This window comes from Chiloscyllium punctatum, chromosome 21, assembly GCF_047496795.1.
Source record: "Chiloscyllium punctatum isolate Juve2018m chromosome 21, sChiPun1.3, whole genome shotgun sequence".
Classification (NCBI taxonomy): domain Eukaryota; kingdom Metazoa; phylum Chordata; class Chondrichthyes; order Orectolobiformes; family Hemiscylliidae; genus Chiloscyllium; species Chiloscyllium punctatum.
The window spans coordinates 64767820-64792477 of NC_092759.1; the positions used below are offsets into that span (position 1 = coordinate 64767820).

The 24658-nt window shown below is 46.6% G+C and overlaps 2 long non-coding RNA genes across 9 annotated transcripts in view; one reads left to right on the forward strand and one right to left on the reverse strand.

Moving 5' to 3' along the window:
- Positions 1 to 14602, reverse strand: part of LOC140492676 (uncharacterized) — a 58693-nt gene extending 44091 nt beyond the window's left edge. For 5 of the 6 annotated variants that reach the window (XR_011963617.1, XR_011963613.1, XR_011963615.1 and 2 more), the window contains exons 1-3: positions 14497 to 14602; positions 2236 to 2421; positions 1995 to 2111 (exon numbers count right to left, since the gene is read on the reverse strand). This is a non-coding gene — a long non-coding RNA (uncharacterized lncRNA). The remainder of the gene's footprint in view (positions 1 to 1994; positions 2112 to 2235; positions 2422 to 14496) is intronic. The other variant, XR_011963619.1, reaches the window with a different exon arrangement.
- Positions 14603 to 15191: 589 nt separating this feature from the next.
- LOC140492677 (uncharacterized) overlaps positions 15192 to 24658 on the forward strand; it is a 104886-nt gene continuing 95419 nt past the window's right edge. The window contains exons 1-3 of one of the 3 annotated variants that reach the window (XR_011963622.1): positions 15192 to 15359; positions 16308 to 16423; positions 23937 to 24344. This is a non-coding gene — a long non-coding RNA (uncharacterized lncRNA). Of the gene's footprint in view, positions 15360 to 16307; positions 16424 to 23510; positions 24345 to 24658 lie in introns of those variants that run through there. The other 2 variants (XR_011963620.1, XR_011963621.1) reach the window with 2 other exon arrangements.

The following is a 24658-nucleotide window of genomic DNA, read 5'->3' on the forward strand; positions in this document are numbered from 1 at the left end:
CCCTGCCGTTCCATTGGTCTTCAGCTGACATCAACCACCAGGGGCCCATTGTTGCCTGGAGCATGCGCACTGCTTCCTGACTTTTGTTGCTGTTTATCAGTTACAAGAGTGAGACACAAAGTTAAAAATCACACAACCACCTGATGAAGAAGCTGCAAAGCGAGTGCTTCCAAATAAACCTGTTGAACTATAACCTGGTGTTCTGTGAATTTTAATTTTGTCCATCCTAATCAAACACCAGCACCTAAAAGTCAAGAGTGCGGGAGGAATGCAAAATATAACAACAAAAGAACTAGGAACAGGAGAAGGCCGTCCTGCCCTTTGAGCTTGCTCTGCTATTCATTAAGATCATGGCTGATCATTTCATGGACGCAGAACTATTTACCAACATTCTCACCATATCCCTTAATTAATTAGTTATTTCTTTTGAAAAAGTTACCTTAGATTTAAAAGCGTTTACTGAACTAGCATCAACTACTTCCCTGGGCAATGAATTCCATCGAGGTCAAGAAGTTCCTTCTCAATTCAGTCCTAAATTTGCTGCTTGTAATCTTGAGGTGATGCCCTCTTGTTCTGGCTTCATCTGCCAGTGGAAACATTCTCTCTACTTCTATTTTATCCACTCCATTCATTATTTTATATTTTTTCCATTCTTCTGATTTCCAATGAATATAATCCCAATCTACTCAGTCTCTGTTAAGCTAACCCCTCAACTCCGAAATCAACTTAGTTAACCTCCTCTGCACCCCCTCTAGTGCCGGTTACATCCTTGAGCAAGAAAGGAGACAGAAACTGCATGCAGTTCACCAGGTGTGGCCTCACCAGCACCCAATACAGCTGGGACATAACCTCTGCTTTTATACACGATAACTTCAGCAATGAAGGCTAAAATTCCATTTGCCTTCTGAATTGATTGTTGTACCTGGAAACCAACTTTCATGCAGAAGGATACTTCGGTGCCCCTGCATAGCAAATAATGCAACTTTTTAAAATTGAAGTAATAATCTCTTTTTAAATGTTACTCCAACCAAACAGTATGACATTACATTTATGAACATTTTTTCCACATGACTGACCATTGATCACTCATTGTATCTATGTTCCTCTGCAAAGTTTCACAGTCCTCGTTGTTGTGATTCTGTTCGCCGAGCTGGGAATTTATGTTGCGGACGTTTTGTACCCTGTCTAGGTGACATCCTCCTCAGTGCTTGGGAGCCTCCTGTGAAGCGCGTCTGTGATCTTTCCTCCGGCATTTGTAGTGGTTTGAATCTGCCGCTTCAGGTTGTCAGTTCCAGCTGTCCGTTGCAGTTGCCGGTATATTGCGTCCAGATCGACACTGCAGGGAAAATGGCCCCAGCCTATTATGCCTCTCCCTGCAACTCAAATCCTCCAACCCTGGCAACATCCTTGAAAATCAATTCTCAAACCTTTCAAGTTTCAGTACCTCCTTCTGATAAGAGGGAGACCAGAATTGCACACAATATTCCAAAAGTGAACTAACCAATGTCCTGTCCAGCTCCTTTACTCAACGCTCTGACCAATAAAGGGAAGCATACCAAATGCCTTCTTCACTATCCTATCTACTTGTGACTCTACTTTCAAGGAACTGTGAACCTGCATTCCAAGGTCTCTTTGTTCAGCAAGACTCTCCAAGACCTGACAATTCCGTGTGTGCGTCTTGCTCTGATTTGCTTTTCTAAAATGCAGCACCTCACATTTATCTAAATTAAACCCTATCTGCCACTCCTCAGCCCACTGGCCCATCTGATCAATACCCCATTGTATTCTGAGACAACCTTTATCACTGACCACAATACCAACAATTTTGGTGTCACCTGCAAACTTACTAACTGTACCGCCTCTATGCATATCCAAATCATTTAAATGAATGATGAATCAAATCTAGAGAAAAAAAACAATTTCTCTGGGTTTGAATATGCTCTGTGTAAATCCTGCCCTATGACTCTCTACCAGAGACGGCAACACAGACACACCTCTGAACTTTGCCCCCTACAAAGCTGGCCGCCGCACGTGTCCAGAGAATCATTGCCCCGAATAAAGATGGCGGAGCCTACTCGACTCAATCGCTAGATGAGGCATTTTCCCGTTTCCTGCAAAAAACGAGACTAAGTTTCAAACTTGTATTTTCCGATGTGCACCAAATGTTTGCAAAATCTCTCAGCCCATACCGACACCGTTTCCCTCCCGCTTCCTGTTGTTTATTCCTTTCCTTACCGACAACTCTCCGCCCGCACATTCGCGCTGTCTGCGAGGATGATCACGTGGTATAGCCAAATCCCGCCCCTCGCTCACTGATTGGTCGGAGGACCAACTGCCCCGCCAGGTCCTCCAGCTCCGCCCCTGAATCATCCGGGGACCATTGTTGGCTGGAGCATGCGCACTGCTTCGTGGCTTTTGTTGCTGTTCAGAAGTTGCAAGAGTGAGGGACAAAGTTAAAAACACAACCACCTGATGAAGCAGCAGCAACGCTAGTGCTTCCAAATAAACCTGTTGGACTATAACCCGGTGTTCTGTGAATTTTAATTTTGCCCATCCTAATCCAACACCAGCACCTCCAAGTCACGAGTGAGGGAGGAATGCATAACATAAGAACTAGGAACAGGAGAAGGCCATCCTGCCTTTTGAGCTTGCTCTGCCATTCACTAAGATTATGGCTGACCATTTCGTGGACGCAGAACCATTTACCCATGTTCTCACCATATTCCTTAATTAATTATTTCTTTGTTAAGAAAGCTACCTTCGCTTTAAAAACATTTACTGAACTAGCATCAACAACTTCCCTGGGCAATGAATTCCTTTGAGGTTAAGAAGTTCCTTCTCATTTCAGTCCTAAATTTGCTGCCTCTAATCTTGAGGTGATGCCGTCTTGTCTTAGATTCACCTGCCAGTGGAAACATCCTCTCTACTCCTATTTTATCCATTCCATTCATTATTTTATATGTTTCCATTCTTCTGAATTCCAATGAATATAATCCCAATATACTCAGTCTCTGTTAAGCCAAACCCCTCAACTCTGGAATCAACCTATTTAACCTCCTCTACACCCCCTCTAGTGCCAGTATATCTTTTCTCAACTAAGGAGATAAAAACTACATGGAGTACTCCAGGTGTGGCCTCACCAGCACCCAATACAGCTGGAACATAACCTCTGCTTTTAAGCACAATCCCTTCAGCAATGAAGGCCAAAATTCCATTTGCTTTCTGAGTTGATTGTTGTACCTGGTGACCAACCTTCATACAGAAGGTTACTCAGGTGCCCCTGCATAGCAAATGCTGCAACTTTTTAAAATTCAAGTAATAATCTCTTTTTTAATGTTACTCCAACCAAACAGTAGGACTTTACATTTATGAACATTATATTCCAAATGCCAGACCATTGCCCACTCACTCAATGTAGTTATATTCCTCTGCAAAGTTTCACAGTCCTCTGCACACTTTGTTCTGCTACTCATCTTAGTGTCATATGCAAACTTTGACACCCTACATGTGGTCGCCAACTCCAAATCATCTGTATCAATTCTAAATAATCGCAGTCCCAACACTGATCCCTGAGGCACACTGTTAGTCACTGATTGCCAGCCAGAATAGTACTCATTTATCCCCACACTTTGGCTCCTGTTCATTAACCAATCTTCTATCCATGCTAATACTCTACTCCTAATGCCATGCACCTTTATATTATGCAACAGCCTCTTGCACAGCACCTTGTTGAAGGCCTTTTGGAAATCCGGGTACACCCATCCACTGGGTCCCCGTTGTCCACCTTACTCGAAATGTCTTCATAGAATTCCAAAAGATTTGTGAAGCAAGACCTGCCCTACATGAACCCATGCTTTGTCTGTCCAATGGGACAATTTCTATTAAGATTCCTTGCTATTTCTTCCTTGATAATAGACCCAAGCATCTTTCCCACTACAGAGAATAAGCTAACTTGTGTATAATTCCCCACCTTTTGCCCACCTCCTTTTTAAAAACGTGGCATCACTTTTGTTGTTTTCCAATCTGCTGGGACTGCCACAGAGTCCAGTGAATTTTGGAAAATTACTGCCAGTGTATTTGCTATTTCTCCTGGCATCTGCTTTAGTACCCTGGGATGCATTCCATCAGGGTCTGAAGACTTTTCTGTCATTAGCTCAATTAACTCCAACACTAGCTGTTCCGTAATAATGATGGTTTCCAAATCCTTACCTATCTTTGTCTCTTTGCTAATCATTGGCAAGATATTGGTTTTCTCCACTGTGATATCCCATAATGAAATGTTCCTTCTCATTTTCCAAAGGACCAACATTTACTTTAGCAACTCTTTTCTCATTCAATATAAAATTTTGCTATCTGTCTTTATAGTCTGTGCTAGTTTATTTTTCTCATGTTCTAACTTACGTTTCTTTTTTGCTCTTCTGTGGCTTTCTGTTGACATTTAAAGTTTTCCCAGTTCTAGTTTCAGGCTGTTTTTGGCCACTTTGCATGCCTTCTCTTTCAATTTGATCGCTTTCCTTAGATACCCATCGCAGAGTATGCCTTTTCTTAGAGTTCTTCCTTTTCACTGGAATATGCCATTGTTGAGCACTTACAATAGATAGAACAATAGAACAATACAGCACAGAACAGGCCCTTTGGCCCACGATGTTGTGCCGAACTTCTATCCTAGATTAAGCACCCATCCATGTACCTATCCAAATGCCGCTTAAAGGTCGCCAATGATTCTGACTCTACCACTCCCACAGGCAGCGCATTCCATGCCCCCACCACTCTCTGGGTAAAGAACCCACCCCTGACATCTCCCCTATACCTTCCACCCTTCACCTTAAATTTATGTCCCCTTGTAACACTCTGTTGTACCCGGGGAAAAAGTTTCTGACTGTCTACTCTATCTATTCCTCTGATTATCTTATAATCCTCTATCAAGTCACCCCTCATCCTTTGCCATTCCAATGAGAAAAGGCCGAGAACACTCAACCTATCCTCGTACGACCTATTCTCCATTCCAGGCAACATCCTGGTAAATTTTCTCTGCACCCTCTACAAAGCTTCCACATCTTTCCTAAAGTGAGGCACACAGTACTCCAAATGTGGCCTAACCAAAGTCCTGTACAGCTGCAACATCACTTCACGACTCTTGAATTCAATCCCTCTGCTAATGAACGATAATACACCATAGGCCTTCTTACAAGCTCTATCCACCTGAGTGGCAACCTTCAAAGATCTATGTACATAGACCCCAAGATCCCTCTGCTCCTCCACCTGACTAAGAACCCTACCATTAACCCTGTATTCTGCATTCTTATTTGTTCTTCCAAAATGGACAACCTCACACTTGGCAGGGTTGAACTCCATCTGCCACTCCTCAGCCCAGCTCTGCATCATATCTAAGTCCCTTTGCAAACGACAAATTCCCTCCTCACTGTCCACAACTCCACCTATCTTTGTATCATCTGCAAATTTACTGACCCACACTTCGACTCCCTCATCCAAGTCATTAATAAAAATTACAAACAGTAGAGGACCCAGAACTGATCCCTGCGGAACTCCACTTGTAACTGGGCTCCATGCTGAATATTTACCATCTACCACCACTCTCTGACTTCAACTGGTTAGCCAGTTTTCTATCCAATTGGCCAAATTTCCCTCTATCCCATGCCTCCTGACTTTCTGCATAAGCCTACCATGGGGAACCTTATCAAATGCCTTACTAAAATCCATGTACACTACATCCACTGCTCTACCCTCATCCACATGCTTGGTCACCTCCTCGAAGAATTCAATAAGACTTGTAAGGCAAGACCTACCCTTCACAAATCCGTGCTAGCTGTCCCTAATCAAGCAGTGTCTTTCCAGATACTCAAATCCTATCCCTCAGTACCCTTTCCATTACTTTGCCTACCACAGAAGTAAGACTAACTGCCCCGTAATTCCCGGGGTTATCCCTATTCCCTTTTTTGAACAGGGGCACAACATTCGCTACTCTCCAGACCCCTGGTACCACCCCCGTTGACAGTGAAGACGAGAAGATCATTGCCAACGGTACAGCAATTTCCTCTCTTGCTTCCCACATAATCCTAGGATATATCCCATCAGGCCCGGGGGACTTGTCTATCCTCAAATTGTTCAAAATGTCCAACGCATCTTCTTTCCTAACAAGTATCTCTTCTAGCTTACCAGTCCGTTTCACACTCTCCTCTTCAACAATACGGTCCCTTTCGTTCGTAAATACTGTTCGTAAAGTGCCTTTGAAAATCTTCCACTGCTCATCAACTGTCCCACCATAAAATTTTTGTTTCCAGTCTACTTTATCCAGGTTCTCCCTTATTCTATTGTAGTTCCCTGTGTTGAAGCACAGGACCCAGGTATTAGATTTTATCTTCACACTCTCCATATGTATTCTAAATTCAACCATACAGTGATCACTTCTTTCAAGAGGATTCCTAATTCTGAGGTCATTAATTATTCCTGTCTCATTGCACAGGGCCAGATGCTGGATAGATTGCTCCCTTGTCAGTTCCATTTCATACTGTTCAAGAAAACTATCATGGATACACTTAATAAACTCAAGGCTACTCTGACTGAGCTGGTTCAATCAATCTACATGTAGATTAAAATCACCCATGATAATAGCTGTAGCATTTTTACAGGCAATAGTTATTTCTTTGTTTATTTTCCCATCCCAATGTAATGTTATTATTTGGTGGCCTGCACACTACACCTGTCAGTGACTTTCTTGTTAGAATTTTGAATGCATCATTCCTGTTTCTCCTAATGTACAACAATAACAACAACTACTTGTATTGTATGGAATCTTTTACAATGGCAAATCTCCTAAGGTGCTTAATGGATGATCAAAACATTGATTAAAAAGAATGATTTCAAAATATATCTTAAGGGAGGATATAGAAGGTTAGGGAGGGTATTCCACAGACTTCTGCCCTTGACAGCACCATTCGTGGAGTGATGCAGGTGGGGTGGGTTGGAAAGGGAACGTGCAAAGGGGAAATGGAGGAGCACAGGCAGTGCATAAGGTCTTAAGGATAGAGGAGGTTCCAGACTGAGTCTGTCTGTCATAGAGTATGGCTGCCTCATGGAGTTTGAAGCTCTGCAATGGGTCCATGCATGTCACGTTAGTTGAGGAATGTATAACGGTGGCTGAGAGAACTTTTGATGAGGACTAGTCTCCTGAGGTAGTGTGGGCTGAGGTTAGAAACAGAAGAGGAGAGGTCACACTACTTGGACTTTTTTTTAAAAATAGGCCTCCGCAGAGTTCCAGGGAGATGGAAGAGAGGATTAGCAAAATTATTCTGGATAGGAGTGAAAGTAACAGGGTGGTCATTATGGGGGACTTTAACTTCCCCAAAATTGACTGGAAATGCTATAACTTGAAGACGTCGGATGGATCAGTTTTATCTAATATGTACAGGAGGGTTTCCTAACACAGTATGTTGAAGGGCAACAAGAGGGGAGGCCACATTGGATCCGGTCCTTGGTAATGAACCAGACTAGGTGTTTGATTTAGTTGTATGTGAGCACTTTGGAGAGAGTGACCATAATTCAGTTAAAATCTGACCTCTACACCGCTGAAGCCAAACGCCAACTCGAGGACACCTCTTCCTACTGCTCCCTCGACCATGACCCCACCCCCCATCACCAAACCATCATCTCCCAGACCATACAGAACCTCATCACCTCAGGAGATCTCCCACCCACAGCTTCCAACCTCATAGTCCGGGAACCCCACACTGCCCGGTTCTACCTCCTTCTCAAGATCCACAAGCCTGACCACCCTGGCCGACCCATTGTCTCAGCATGCTCCTGCCCCACTGAACTCATCTCTACCTATCTTGACACTGTCCTATCCCCCCTAGTCCAGGAACTCCCCACATACGTTCGAGACACCACCCACGCCCTCCACCTCCTCCAAGACTTCCGTTTCCCCGGCCCCCAACACCTTATCTTCACCATGGATATCCAATCCCTCTACACCTCCATTCGCCATGACCAGGGCCTCCAAGCCCTCCGTTTTTTTCCTCTCCAGACGTCCCCAACAGTACCCTTCCACTGACACTCTCATTCGTTTGGCCGAACTGGTCCTCACCCTTAACAATTTCTCCTTTGAATCCTCCCACTTCCTCCAGACCAAAGGCGTAGCCATGGGCACATGTATGGGCCCCAGCTATGCCTGTCTCTTTGTTGGCTATGTCGAACAGTTGATCTTCCGTAATTACACCGGCACCACTCCCCACCTCTTCCTCCGCTACATTGATGACTGCATTGGCACCACCTCGTGCTCCCGCGAGGAGGTTGAGCAATTCATCAACTTTACCAACACATTCCACCCTGACCTTAAATTTACCTGGACTATCTCTGACACCTTGCTCCCCTTCCTGGACCTCTCCACCTCCATTAGTGACGACCGACTTGACACTGACATTTTTTACAATCCCACTGACTCCCACAGCTACCTGGATTACACCTCTTCCCACCCTATCTCTTGCAAAAATGCCATCCCGTATTCCCAATTTCTCCGCCTCCACCGTATCTGCTCCCAGGAGGACCAGTTCCACCATAGGACACACCAGATGGCCTCCTTCTTTAGAGACCGCAATTTCCCTTCCCACGTGGTTAAAGATGCCCTCCAACGCATCTCGTCCACATCCCGCACCTCCGCCCTCAGACCCCACCCCTCCAACCGTAACAAGGACAGAACGCCCCTGGTGCTCACCTTCCACCCTACAAACCTTCGCATCAACCAAATCATCCACCGACATTTCCGCCACCTCCAAAAAGACCCCACCACCAGGGATATATTTCCCTCCCCACCCCTTTACGCCTTCCGCAAAGACCGTTCCCTCCGTGACTACCTGGTCAGGTCCACACCCCCCTATGACTCACCCTCCCATTCTGGCACTTTCCCCTGCCACCGCAGGAACTGTAAAACCTGTGCCCAAACCTCCTCCCTCACCTCTATCCAAGGCCCTAAAGGAGCCTTCCACATCCAAAGTTTCACCTGCACATCCACCAATATCATTTATTGTATCCGTTGCTCCAGATGTGGTCTCCTCTACATTGGGGAGACTGGGCACCTCCTAGCAGAGCGCTTTAGGGAACATCTCCGAGACACGCGCACCAATCAACCAAACCGCCCCGTAGCCCAACATTTCAACTCCCCCTCCCACTCTGCGGAGGACATGGAGGTCCTGGGCCTCCTTCACCGCCGCTCCCTCACCACCAGACGCCTGGAGGAAGAACGCCTCATCTTCCGCCTCGGAACACTTCAACCCCAGGGCATCAATGTGGACTTCAACAGCTTCCTCATTTCCCCTACCCCCACCTCATCCTAGTTTCAAACTTCCAGCTCAGTTACTGTCTCCTTGACTTGTCCGACCTGCCTATCTTCTTTTCCACCTATCCACTCCACCCTCTCCTCCTTGACCTATCACCTTCATCTCCTCCCCCACTCACCCATTGTACTCTATGCTACTCTCTCCCCACCCCCACCATCCTCTAGCTTATCTCTCCATGCTTCAGGCTCACTGCCTTTATTCCTGATGAAGGGCTTTTGCCCGAAACGTCGATTTCGCTGCTCGTTGGATGCTGCCTGAACTGCTGTGCTCTTCCAGCACCACTAATCCAGTATAATTCAGTTAAGTTTAGTTTAGTGATGGAAAGGAATAAGTACATGCCACAGTTCAAGAGTTATTGAGGGGGCAAGGGCAATTATAATGCTATTAGGCAAGAATTAGATGCACAGAATGGGGTAGCAAAATGCAGGGGATTCAGACAATGGAAATGTGGAGCTGGTTTAAGGAACAGATATTGCGTATCCTTGATAGGTATGTCCCTGTCTGGTAGGAGGAAGTGATAAGGTAAGGGAACCTTGGTTTACTGCAGAAACTGCATCTCTTGTTACGAAGAAGAAGGAGGCTTAGGTGTTGATGAGGCAAGATGGTTCAGATGAGGAGATGGAGAATTACAGATCAGCTAAGGAGGATTTAAAGAGAGAGTTAAAAAGAGCAAAGAGAGGACATGACCAGTCTTTAACACATAGAATAAAGGAGAACCCTGAAGCTTTCTATAGGTATGTGAGGAATAAAAAGATGATTAAGGTAGGAATAGGGCCAATCACAGACAGAATGGGAAGATGAGTGTTGACCCTGTGGAGATTGGAGAGATGCTAAATGAACATTTCTCATCAGTTTTCACTCAGGAAAAGGAGAATATTGTAGAGGAGGAGAATGAAGTATGAGATATTAGACTAGAAATTATCAAGGTTAGTTATGAACAGGTGTTATCAATGCTGGAAGGAGTGAAAATAGACAAGAACCCTGGGCTGGATGGGATTTATCCGAGGATTCTCTGGGAAGCTAGGGCAAAGGTAGCATAGCCTTTGGCTTGGATATTTGAGTTGTCATTGTCTGCAGATTTGCTACCAGAGCACTGGAAGATTGCAAATGTTGTGTCCTTGTTCAAGAAGGGCAGTAGAGATGATCCAGGTAATTATAGACCAGTGAGCCTTACTTCTGTTGTAGGAAAGGTTTAGGAAAGGATTATAAGAGATAAGATCTAAAAATCATCTGGCAAACATCAATATGATTTCAGATAGTCAACTTGGTTTTGTCAAGGGCAGGTCATGTCTCACAAACCTCTGAGTTTTTTGAGAAGGTCACCAAGCTTGTAGTTGAGGGTAGGGCATTTGATGTGGTATACATGGACTAACGTAAAGCCTTTGACAAGGTTCCACATGGTAGGCTGTTGGAGAAAATGCAGAGGCATAGAAACAAGTCTCACTACGAGAGCAGATTTATTCAAGCAAATTCGAAGGCAGGTTTGCAGATGGGACAGCAAGCAAGAAAGTACCGTTCTTGTCCATGTAAAAGGCTGCGGTTGAAGAACAAAGCAGTTTCTGCCCAGTTTCAACCTGGGGACCTTTCACGTATGAGGCGAACGTGATGAGTCCAGTTACTAGTCATATGCCACCAGGATCTGTATTGGGACCACTGCAGGTATAGGTGAATGGATTAGGAAATTTGCAGACGACACTAAAGTCAGTGTAGTAGTGGACAGTGTGGAAGAATGTTACAGGTTGCAAGGGGATTTGGATAAACTGCAGAATTGGGCTGAGAGGTGGCAAATAGAGTTCAATGCAACTAAATGTGAGGTGATGCACTTTGAGAAGAATAACAGGAAGGCTGAATACTGGGTCAATGGAAAAAATCTTGGTAGTGTGGTGTGCAGAGGGATCTTTGAGTCCATGTACATAGATCCCTGAAAGTTGCCACCCAGGTTGATAGTGCTGTTAAGAAGGCAAACGGTGTGTTAGGTTTCATTTGTGGAGGGATTGAGTTCCGAAGTTGAAATACCATACTGCAACTATACAAAATGCTGGTGCAGCTACACTTGGAATATTGTGTTCAGTTCTGGTGCCCATATTTCCGGAAGGATCTGGAAACATTGGAAAAGGTGCAGAGGAGATTTACCAGAACATTGCCTGGTCTGGAGAGAAGGTCTTGTGAGGAAAGGCTGAGAGACTTGAAACTCTTCTCATTGGAAAGAATAAGGCTAGAGGGGATTTGATAGAGATATACAAGACGCTCAGAGGATTAGAAAGGTAGACAATGGAGGTATTTTTCCTAGGATGATGACGTCAGCGTGGGGGGAATGGGGGTGGAACCCTGCTCATGACTCCACCTCCATTGCCCCCACTCCCAGCTCCACACCCACACCAGCTCCCAGCCCTGCCGAGTTTTCACCATCCCTCCAGACCTTCCCCTCACTGAGGATGAACGATCAGATCTCAGCAAAGGCCTCACCTTCATCCCCCTCCGTCCACACATCAATGAATTTAATCCACACCGTGACGTCGAACAATTCTTCCGTTGCCTCCGTCTCCGAGCTTACTTTCACAATCAGGACTCCTGCCCACCTTCCGAGGACCCCTTTGCCCACCTCCAACACACTGCATCCACCTGGACACCCCGCGCTGGCCTATTACCTGCCCTCGACCTCTTCATGTCCAACTGCCGCCGGGACATTAACCACCTCAAACGGTCTACCCCCCTCCCCAACTCCAACCTCTCACCCGCACAACGCGCAGCCCTCCAATCCCTCTGCTCCAATCCCAACCTCACCATCAAGCCAGCAGATAAAGGGGGCGCAGTGGTAGTCTGGCACACTAACCTTTACACTGCTGAAGCCAAACGCCAACTCGAGGACACCTCTTCATCCTGCCCCCTCGACCATGACCCCACCCCCCCATCACCAAACCATCATCTCCCAGACCATACAGAACCTCATCACCTCAGGAGATCTCCCACCCACAGCTTCCAATCTCACAGTCCGGGAACCCCGCACTGCCCGGTTCCACCTCCTTCCCAAGGTCCACAAGCCTCACCACCCTAGCCGACCCATTGTCTCAACATGCTCCTGCCCCACTGAACTCATCTCTACCTACCATGACACTGTCCTATCCCCCCAGTCCAGGAACTCCCCACATACATTCAAGACACCTCCCATGCCGTCCACCTCCTCCAAGACTTCAGTGCCCCCAGCCCCTAACGCCTCATCTTCACCATGGATATTCAATCCCTCTACACCTCCATCCGCCATGACCAGGGTCTCCAAGCCCTCCATTTTTTACTCTCCCGACGTCCCCAACAGTACCCTTACACCGACACTCTCATTCGTTTGGCCGAACTGGTCCTCATCCTTAACAATTTCTCCTTTGAATCCTCTCACTTCCTCCAGACCAAAGGGGTAGCCATGGGAACACGTATTGTCCCCAGCTATGCCTGTCTCTTTGCTGGCTACGTAGAACAGTTGATCTTCTGTAATTACACTGGCACCACTCCCCACCTCTTCCTCCGCTACATTGTTGACCGCATTGGTGCCACCTCGTGCTCCCGCGAGGAGGTTGAGTAATTCATCAACTTCACCAACACATTCCACCCCGACCTTAAATTTACCTGGACCATCTCTGACACCACCCTCCCCTTCCTGGACCTCTCCATTTCCATTAATGACGATTGACTTGACACTGATTTTTTTTTTACAAACCCACCGACTCCCACAGCTACCTAGATTACACCTCTTCCCACCCTACCTATTGCAAAAATGCCATCCCGTATTCCCAATTGATCCGCCTCCACGGTATCTGCTCCCAGGAGGATCAGTTCCACCACAGAACACACCAGGTGGCCTCCTTCTTTAGAGACCGCAATTTCCCTTCCCACGTGGTTAAAGATGCCCTCCAATGCATCTCGTCCACAACCCGCACCTCCAAACGTAACAAGGACAGAACGCCCCTGGTGCTCACCTTCCACCCCACTAACCTTCGCATAAACCAAATCATCCACCGACATTTCTGCCACCTCCAAACAGACTCCACCACCAGGGATATATTTCCCTCCCCACCCCTTTCTGACTTCTGCAAAGACCATTCCCTCCATGACTACCTGGTCAGGTCCACGCCCCCCACTACCCACCCTCCCAACCTGGCACCTTCCCCTGCCACTGGAGGAGTTGCAAAACCTGCGCCCACACTACCCCCCTCACCTCTATCCAAGGCCCTCAAGGAGCCTTCCAATTCCATCAAAGTTTTACCTGCACATCCAGTAATATAATTTATTGTATCCGTTGCTCCCGATGCGATCTCCCCTACATTGGGGAGACTGGACACCTCCGAGCAGAGCACTTTAGGGAACATCTCCGGGACACCTACACCAATCAACCCCACTGCCCTGTGGCCCAACATTTCAACTCTCCCTCCCACTCTGCCGAGGACATGGAGGTCCTGGCCTCCTTCACCACCGCTCCCTCACCACCAGACGCCTGATGGAAGAACACCTCATCTTCCGCCTCGCAACACTTCAACAGTTTCCTCATTTCCCCTTCCCCCACCTGATCCCAGTTCCAAACTTCCAGCTCAGCACTGTCCCAGTGACTTGTTCTGACTTGTCCTACCTGCCTATCTTCTTTTCCACCTATCCACTCCATCCTCCAACTGCTCCTGACCTATCACCTTCATCTCCTCCCCCACTCACCTATTGTACTCTATGCTACGTTCTCCCCAACCCCACCGTCCTCTAGCTTATCTCTCCACACTTCACGCTCTCTGCCTTTATTTCTGATGAAGGGCTTGTGCCCGAAACATCGATTTTACTGCTCCTCGGATGGTGCCTGAACTGCTGTGCTCTTCCAGCACCACTAATCCAGAATCTGTACCCCACCACATCACTTTGCCCCACAGTCATGGTATCTGGCTGTGCACAAAGAGGAGTGGCACAGTCTGTACTGGGATGCACTGGGGCCCTGAAACACATGGTAAAGACTAAAATCACCAGAGCATTGAGAGCCCCACCACATTGTTTGCATGTTCTATTGTTTTTACTCTGTTCCTGCCTTCCTTTGTTTTTTTCTTAATAAAGTTGTTGTTGTTGTTGTTGTTGTTGTTGTTGCTGTTGCTGTTGTTGCTGTTGCTGTTGCACTCACCTGCACAAGCTGTGAAATGAACTCAGGCCTCTCGATCCAAGATTCGAGATATTTTCACCACATCACAAGACATCGACTCTAACTTCCCTTGTCCCTTAGCCTGCTGAGTCAGTCCTGAATCAACTCTGCAATTGGGAGGAAGGGGCGGAACAGGAGGACCGAGCAGCGGCCGGTCCGCCAACCATAGTGAGTGAGGAGCGGGGCCAAAGCATTCTCGGAGAGTGAACGCTTCAGGATTGATCATCCTCACTACATAGTGGAGCATTAAACCTCTCCCATGAATCAATGTGAGATTTTTAAGAAATAGTTGAGATGTGAATCTGATAACGTACATGAGGGAGATTTAAACAATCCTGAGATAAACACATGGGTGATTTTGCAATAGTGTAGGGGGACGAGCTGGGAATAATTCACAGGTCGGTTTACACAAGTCGAGTAAGAAACTTATTTTGAAACTCCCAGAACAATTGGTAATTTACATATCTGGCTAGTATGGTTAAATTAAATCGAACAATCTATTTGCATACAAACCACTCAATGATTTCAACTCGACAGAGCATTTGTTAATGACTAATATTTCACCCATGATCCTGTGAAGTTATGAATATTCTCTATAAACTCACTGGCAATCTCAGACGCACGCGCAGTTTGGTTTCCATACAGAGCATGCGCAGTGTCACATTGATCAGGTCACTGAGAAAGATAGACATGGAGCTGCTTTCTCCGGCAGCGGCTGCGATCGGCTTCAGAGAGCGGCGCTCAGAGCCAGTGTGTGGGAGCCTCGCTGGGAGAACGGAGCGGAGAGAATTCACAAGTCCCGGATAGAGGTTAAAAATAACTCGAAAAAGACCCTCCAGGCCCGGGTAAGGAGGCGGCGGTCTCTGATCAGGGAAGTGGCCCAGAGTCACGGCCGCCATTTGTTTGAGGGAAGAGTGAGCGCTAATGGCCGCCATCTTGAGAAGGTCAAGGTGCAGGAGGGTGGGGCTCTCGGGGTCTGTAGAACAATCAGAGGAAAGGGAAGCCCCATTGTTATTGATTAATCCCACGAACACAGCTTCACTGGGCGATCCTGCAGGAATATCCTCTCTCAGTCCTGCTGGGATGTTTCACCCAGTCAGAACCAGCAGCTCTCCTCCTCTCTCAGCTCCCCTTCTGTCCTTCCTGCAGCATCTGTCCCCTGGAACATTGAGCTGCCTGTCCTGTCCCTCCCTCAGCTGTTGTTTCTGTAATACCTGTGATATCCCAGTCCCATCTTAGATTACTTCACTAAAGACAGGAATACACTCGGTGGATTTTTCTTAACATCAGCAATTGTTTAATACTCACTTACAGGTTTTAATTACATCGTTTTTGAAGCATTTACTTCACACTCAATCATTTGCAATGGTGGGATTTGAACCTGTGTCCAGAGAACACTTGCTGAGTTTCTGGATAAATTGTCACACAATAATGCCACTTGGCCATCACTTCGCCTGCTCACAGTTTGTATATCCCAGTGCAACATGAATCAAAACCCTTTCTTCCTGCACAATTGTTTGACCCAGCACTCTGGTGATGTGACTCGGTACCTCTCCATGTGGTATCCCTCACTGTGTGGGTCTAATTGCTGCCTCTGTCAGCGTCTCTCACTCTTGAAGCTACTCCAGATCATGAGTCAACAGAATTCTCGACTCCAGAGAGATGAGGCAGCACAGGTCAGGAATGGAGACTGGGATTTTCCAGATCTCTGTGGGCTCTGTGCCATTCTATATGTGTAACCCTCAAAGCATGAGTCTAATTTCCCATTCTGCCTATTTCTGTGTCCTCTACAGGTACTCATGGAGTTCCTGACTCAATAGACTTGCCAACTGTTGGTTGGGACGATGGTTGGTCAGCCAGAAAGACAAAGTCAGGGAGGTCAGGAGTCTTCAATAAATCCTGTTGCCAGGTAAGATCATTCCAGTGCACAGAGCAGAAAGTAATAAGGGGGACCCAAACATCAGCTAACAAGACATGACATAGGGAAAGTGCTGGAGGGGTAGCACAGTACAGACACAACCCAGGCTCAATCACCACGCCTGCTGCAAGTTTTGTTGTAATGAGACAGCATCAGGACTCCCCAGTTATCAGTCCAGGCCTGTGCTTTCTTAGGGAGCATCAGAACAACTGAGGGGAAAGCAGTCCTCCCACGAGAGGGTGGTAATGCTGCCTGGGATCATTCTGTTCCCTATTCCCTCTCCAGCACTGTATGTATGGTTTGTATTGAGGACCAGTGTCTTCAATCATTCTAACTCCTATAACAGTTCCTGTCTCTGTCACCTCCTCCCCTCTCACCAATTATTTCACATATTTGAAACCTCCAGTCCAGATGACCATCCGTATCTCTGTGGCTTGCTTCAGTCTCTACAACGTGCCTTGTCTCGATAGTCTCCTCCTCCAATAACTGGAGACATAGGGTCTGTTTCTGTGTGGCATGACTCTTCGGCCGAGGTATCCTGAATGGAATGAGTCGGAATTGCCTGTGTTTGTCTCATATCCCTTCAAACCTTCTCCTCTCCATGTACCTGCCCAAGTGTATTTTCCATGTTGTAATTGTACTTGTTTTTCCCATTTCCTCTGGCAGTCCATTCTGTCTTTGCACCATCCTCTGTGCAAAATGTTGCCCCTCAGCTCCCTCTTTAAATCCTTGCTCTCTCACCTCACGTTTATGCCTCCTGCTATGGACTCACTTACCCTTGGCAATTCACCTTACTTAGGCCCTACATAGTTTCATAAACTTGTATAAGGTCACCCCATGGCCTCCTCTGCCCAGGAGAAATATTGACAACAATGTTACCAATATCTCCAACTCATGTACTCAATGCTCTGACCAATGAAGACAAGTGTGCCAATTGCCACTTTCAACACCCTGTCACCCTGTGATGCCAGTCCAAGGAACAATGTAACTGCACCCCTTGGTCTCTCCCTTTTCTACAACACTGTCCAGGGCCCAACCATTAACTGTGTTAGTCCTCCCTGGTTTGTCTGAACTAAATCCAACAACTTAATTAAACTCCATCTTTCATTCCTTGGCCCACTGGCCCAGTTGATTACCATCCCCTTCAATAACTATATTCCCTGCCCACTCTTCCACTAATCTTGGTTTCCACAAACATACTAACAGGGACTCCTATATTTTCACTCAGATTGTTAATGTAAATGGTGCACAACAGTGGTCCCAGCACCAATCCTTCCAGCACACTGCTGGTCAGAGGCCCCAGTCTGAACAACAACCCTCTCCCACCACCCTCTGTCTCCCACTGTCATCCCATTTTGTATCCAGTTGGCTAGCTCTCCTTGTGATCTATCCCTTACTAACCAATGTATCATGCTACACCCTGATCAAGGGTTTGCGGAAGCCAGAAACAACCTCTGTTGCTCTGCCTTCGTCTATCTTTTTGGTCACATCTTGAGCAAACTCCAGTCAAGTTTGTGAGACATGTTTTCCCACGCACAAAGCCATGCTGGCTGTCCGTAATCAGGCCTTATCTTTCCAAATGCATGTAAGGCCGAGCTATCAGAATGACCTCCAACAACTGACCCGCCCTGATGTCTCGCTCATCAGTCTGTAGTTCCCTGGCTTTCTCTTGCAGCCTTTCTTAATTAATGACACAACATTATAATCATAGTCAGAGATTCCGACCACAGTGTTTGGTTAAACCTAACCATACTCTAAAACGGATCTCATCGCACCTGCCTGCTCCTGGATCATATCCCTTCAAACCTTTCCTATTCCTGTACTAATCCAAATGTCTTTTAAACATTGTAATTGTCCCCATGTTCACCCCTTCCTTGGGAAGTTCATTTCACACGCAACCCACCCTCTGTGTAACAATGTGCCTCTCGTGTCTTTTTTTATATGTCTCTCCTCTAAACTTAAAAATGTAGTGCCTTGTCTTGAAACTCCCCTGTCCATGGGAAAAGACAGCTCCCATTAACTCTATCTATCCCCCTCATGATTTTATAAACTTCTATGAGGTCATCTGTCAACATTCAGGTTTCAGTGAAAAATACCAACCTATTCAGCCTTTCTTTATACTGAAGCCTTTCGTACCCAGCCACATCCCGGTAAATCTCCTCCCAACCCTCTCCAACTTAATAATATCCTTCCTATAACTGGGCGACCAGAACTGGACACAGTATTCCAGAAGAGGACTCACCAATGGCCTGTATAATCTCTATATGGCTTCCCAACTCCTATATCCAAAGGACTGAGCAGTGAAAGCAAGTGAGGCAAACACCTTTTTTTAAACTATGTCTCTCCATGTTACAAACTTCAAAGAATTATGTTTCTGAACCCCGGGGTCCCTCTGTTCTACAACACTACCGAAGGTCCTACCATTAATTGTATAAGCCCTGCCCGTGTTTGTTGTACCAAATGCTTTACCTCGCATTTATTCAGATTGAACTCCATCTATAGTTTTTCAGCCACTCACACATTTCATCAGGATCCCTTTGTAATCTCAGAAAACCTTCTTCACTGTCCACAATGCCACCCTCCAGTCTACCAGCCTATCACACATAGCTCTCTATGGTGCAAATATCTCTGCTAGGGGCCCTACAATTTCTTCACCAGCTTCCCACAAAGTCCTGTGATCCATTTGATCAGGTCCTGGGGATTTATCTACCTTTGTGTTTTAAAACCTCCAGAACCTCCTTTTCTATCATGTGGACTCATTTCAAGACATTGAGTCATAGAGATGTACAGCACAGAAACAACTCCTGCATGACGTTTCTAGTCACATTTGCCACAAATTTGCCAATATCCCCCGAAACCTTTGCTATTCATATACCCATCCACATGCCTTTTAAATGTATTTCTATCATTGTTGTGGTTCTGTTCGCCGAGCTGGGAATTTGTCTTGCAAACGTTTCGTCCCCTGTCTAGGTGACATCCTCAGTGCTCGGGAGCCTCCTGTGAAGTGTTTCTGTGCCGTTTCCTCCGGCATTTATAGTGGCCTGTCTCTGCCGCTTCCGGTTGTCAGTTCCAGCTGTCCGCTCTAGTGGCCGGTATATTGGATCCAGGTCGATGTGTTTGTTGATAGAGTCTGTGGATGAGTGCCATGCCTCTAAGAATTCCCTGGCTGTTCTCTGTTTGGCTTGCCCGAAAATGGTAGTGTTGTCCCAGTCGAATTCATGTTGCTTGTCATCTGTGTGTGTGGCTACTAAGGATAGCTGGTCGTGTCGTTTCATGGCTAGTTGGTGTTCATCAGCCTCCACTATTTGCTCTGGCAGCTTATTCCATCCACTCTGCGGGAACCAATTATCCTTTAGACCCCTTTGAAAAGTTTCCCTCGCCTGGGGAAATGACCTTGTCTATTGACCCTATCGATGCCCATCATGATTTTAAACACCTTTTATCGGTTAACTCCTCAGCCTCCCATGTTCAAATGAAAACAGCCCCAGCCTATTCAGGCTTTTCCCTGAAGCACAAACCCTCCAACCCTGGCAACATCTTTGGTCATTTCTTCTGATCCCTTTCAGGTTCCACGACATCCTTCCGATGGCATTGAGACCAGAATTGCACACAGTATTCCAATAGTGGTCAGGCCAAACACTGTTTAGTTGCCTGAGCCCCCCAGTCTTTATCCACAGTAAGTTCCAAAGTGAAATATTTGTTTTGGATCTTGTAGTTTCACACATCGTTGCCTTCATTGATCATTAAGGAGACCGGGTTTGTCCCGAGCTCTTCTTTTGCTCTTAATACACGTGTAGAGTCTCTTTGGATTCTCCTTAACTTTCTCTGCCAAAGCGATCTCGTGTCCCCTTTTTACATTCCTGATTTCCATCCTAAGTGTATTTCTACAGCCCTGATGCTCCTGAAGGGATTCCCTTGAGTCAGCCAGTTATATCTGACATGTGACCCCTTTTTTCTTGACCACAGCCTCGAAACTCAGCCAGTATTTCCTAATTCAGTCAGCATTGAGCTGCACACTAACAGGAACACACTGGCGCTGAACGCTCCTTTTATCTCGGTTTTAAAATATTCCTACTTGCCAGACTTCCCTTTATCTGCAAATAGCCTCCCCTGATCTACTTTAAAAATTCCTGTCTAATACTATCTTGCTCCATTGAATAACTTTAAATTGTGGACCAGGCCTGTCCTTTTCCATCGCTATTTTCAAACTAATACAATTGTGGTAACTTTCCAAAGTGCTCCTCCACTAACACCTCAGTCCCGTTCCCTACCTTGTTTCCCAAGGGGAGGTCAGGTTTAGCCCCATTCTCCAGTTGGGCCACTTATATAATGACTGGGAGTTTTCAGAACACACTTAACAAATTCCTTCCATCCAACTGCTTAGCTTAGTAGCAATCCCAGTCCAGGTTTGGAACGGTTAAGATCCCCTATCATTACAACCGTATTATTCTAAGAGATGTCTGAAATCTCCTGACATATTTGCTCCTTCATCTCCCTTTGCCTATCGCTGTAGTCCGACCGTAGAAAACTAATGACCAATTTTTATTTCTCAGTTCCACTAATATCGTTTAACTGGGCGATCCTACATGATTCCTCCCTCTCGGTCCTGCTGGGATGTTTCCCCCCCAATCAAACCCACCCGCTCTCCTCCTGTTTTCCCTCCTGTTCTATCCTTCCTGTAGTATCTGTCTCCGGAACATTGAGCTGCTGCTCCTGTCGCTCCCTCAGCTGTGTTTCTGTAATATCTATGGGATCCCAATCCCATGTTCCCATCCATGCTCTGGGTTCATCTACCTTATCTGTCTGGCACTTTGCATTGAAATAACTGCAGTTTAATCCACCAGTTTTCCCTGATTGTCTGTTATGTTCTTGCCTGCCTTGTCTACCTATATTGCTCTCTTGAACATCTGTACCAGCCTCAACTTTCTTTCTGGCCTTACGACTCTTTGGGGTTTAAATCCTCTCGAGCAGCTCCAGCAATGTTCCCCACCAGGATGTGGGTCCCCCTCCTGTTCCCAGTTCAGGTGTCTTCCCCTCCCTGTCAACATGTGCTGACACCTTCAGACATCCAGGGACTTACCCACCAAGGTCCCTGTATTCCTCAGTTCTCCAGGAGGACTGACCATTCATGATGTATATTATTCATTTATTAGACTTCCCACAGTGCATTACCTCACAGTGATCAGAAGTAAACTCTGTCTGCCATTACTCTGCTCAGTTTATCATCTGATCGATATCAGACTGCAGCCTGAGTCCATCCCCCTCACTGTGGACAACACCCTCACCTTTCATGTTATCTGCAAACCTGCTAATGATTCCATCTGCTTTGATATCCAAGTTATTAATGCACGTAACAGCCAGCAATGGTTCCTGCACAGATCCCTGTGGTACACCCGCTGGACAATGGCTTTCAATCACAAAACCAACCCTCCAACAATTGCGGACCCAATTTGCCAACTTGCCTTGGATCCCATGGGATCATCCCATGTGGGACCTTGTCAATTACCTCAATGAACTCCATATAAACCACATCATCTGCACTGCCCTCATCAATATCAGAGGACAGTCATCTAGCAAATCCCGAATGAAATTGCGGGGGTATCCGTTTTTGGCGAATACATTGTAGAGGTGTTCTTCTTCCTCTTTTTGCGGTTCTGGTGTACTGCAGTGTGTTGTGGCCCTTTTGAACAGTGTCTTGATGCAACTTCTTTTGTGTGTGTTGGGGTGGTTGCTTTCATAGTTCAGGACTTGGTCTGTGTGTGTGGCTTTCCTGTAAACCTTTGTGGTGAATTCTCCGTTCGGTGTTCTCTGTACCGTCACATCTAGGAATGGGAGTTGGTTGTTCTTTTCTTCCTCTCTCTAGTGAATCGGATTCCTGTGAGTGTGGCATTGATGATCCGGTGTGTGTTCTCTATTTCTGTGTTTTTAATGATTACAAAGGTGTCATCCCCATATCTGACCCAGAGTTTGGGTTGAATTTGCGGGAAGACTGTTTATTCTAATCTTTGCATTACCGCTTCTGCTATGAGTCCAGAGATGGGTGAGCCCATGGGTGTGCCGTTGATTTGTTCATATATTTGGTTGTTGAATGTGAAGTGTGTTGTGAGGCACAGGTCCAGTAGTTTGAGTATGCCGTCTTTGTTGATAGGTTCCCCGTCTTGTTGTCTGTTCTGTATGTCCAGCAGGTTGGCTATTGTTTCTCTGGCTAGGTTTTTGTCGATGGAGGTGAACAGTGCCGTTACATCGAATGAGTCCATAGTTTCTTCCTTGTCTATGTGTATATTTCTGATGATGTCCAAGAATTCCTGTGTTGACTGTACAGAGTGTCTGGACCCGCTGATCAGGTGTTTCAGTTTCTGCTGTAGTTCTTTAGCCAGTTTGTGTGATGGTGTCCCTGGTAGTGATACTATGGGTCTGAGTGGGATGGCTGGTTTGTGCACTTTGGGTAGTCCATAGAATCTGAGGGTGTTGATGCTTTCAGTTTTCATTCTCTGTAGGTCAAACCTGGTTATCTGTCCGTTTTTTTTGTAGGTTTCTCAGTGTGTTGTTTATCCTATTGGTGAGCTGTGGGGTGGGGTCAAACTCCACAGATTCCTCAGGGAAAGACAACGAATGAAGACATGCCACGACCCAAAGGACTAGCCAAACTACCATACATCAAGAACATTTCTGAACTGACAGCCAGACTTCTGCGACCACTAGGACTCATAACAGCACACAAACCAACGGCCACTCTCAGACAACAACTCACCAGGACGAAGGACCCGATACCCAACATGAGCAAAACCAATGTAGTGTACAAAATCCCATGCAAGGACTGCACAAAACACTACATCGGACAAACAGGAAGACAGTTAACGATCCGTATACATCAACACCAACTAGCTACGAAATGACGCGACCAGCTATCCTTAGTAGCCACATACGCAGACGACAAGCAACATGAGTTCGACTGGGACAACACTACCATTATAGGGCAAGCCAAACAGAGAACAGCCAGGGAATTCCTAGAGGCATGGCACTCATCCACAGACTCTATCAACAAACACATCGACCTGGACCCAATATACTGGCCACCACAGTGGACAGCTCGAACTGACAACCGGAAGCGGCAGAGACAGGCCACTATAAATGCCGGAGGACAGATCACAGAAGCGCTTCACAGGAGGCTCCCAAGCACTGAGGATGTCACCTAGACAGGAGACGAAACGTCTGCAACACAAATTCCCAGCTCGGCGAACAGAACCACAACAACGAGCACCCGAGCTACAAATCTTCTCCCAAACTTTGAAGCCCTTTAGACTCTACAAAGCTCCGTCATGAACAAGCCACCATCTCTCTATTTCCTTTGCCTTCTTCAGTGTCTGCAACTCTCGCTGTATCTTCTAGTAACGTTCTTTAGTTACTGCAGGTCTGCCTAGCTCCCCAGACAACCTGTTCCATCCCTCAATCACTGTAACACCCTCTGCTCTGTCTCATCCTCCTCTTTCCCACTGTCTTCCAGGCACAACGGCGATCCTGTAAGAGAGCAGTGTGGAATGGGATGTTATAAATCTCAGCTGAGGCTTGATGCCTACCATTACCTCGGAGTCACAAGGGGAGAGAACCTGAGCGAGTGCAGCACAAAGCGGGAGAATATAAATCAGCAGCGAGGGTCAAGGCCGACTGGGACTTGGATTTGGATAAAAAGCAGAGCAGGAGGCTCGAAATCAGCACCGAGTCACAGAGGGAGGGACCGTGTGAGGGAGCAACTTGGAGCAGGAGCTTGAGGCTGACTCAAACGTGGGAGAATATAAATCAGCACTGAGGATCGAGGCCTAGTTGTACCTGGGAGTCACAGAGACGGTGACCCTGTGAGGGAGCAGACTGGAGTGAGAGCTGGACGATTACACGTCCGAGGAGACACATCACTGTGTGTGCACGTGTCCCTCCATTGTTCTGTGTTTGTGTGTGTGTCTGCATGTGTGTCCCCTTCTCTCACTGTGTGTGAGCATGACCCTCCCTCACTGTGTGCGCGTGCGTGTCCCTCCTTCACTGTGTGTGCGTATGTCAGCATGTCTCTCTCCCTCCCTCACTTTGTGTGTGTGTGTCCCCTCTCGCTTTCAGAGCACGTCTCAACCTCGCTGTGTGTGTGCGTGTCCCAGTCTCGCTGTTTGTGTGTGCCCCCCTTGCAGTGTGTGAGGGTGTCCTCTCCTCGCTCTGTATGTGTGTGTATGCGTATCACTC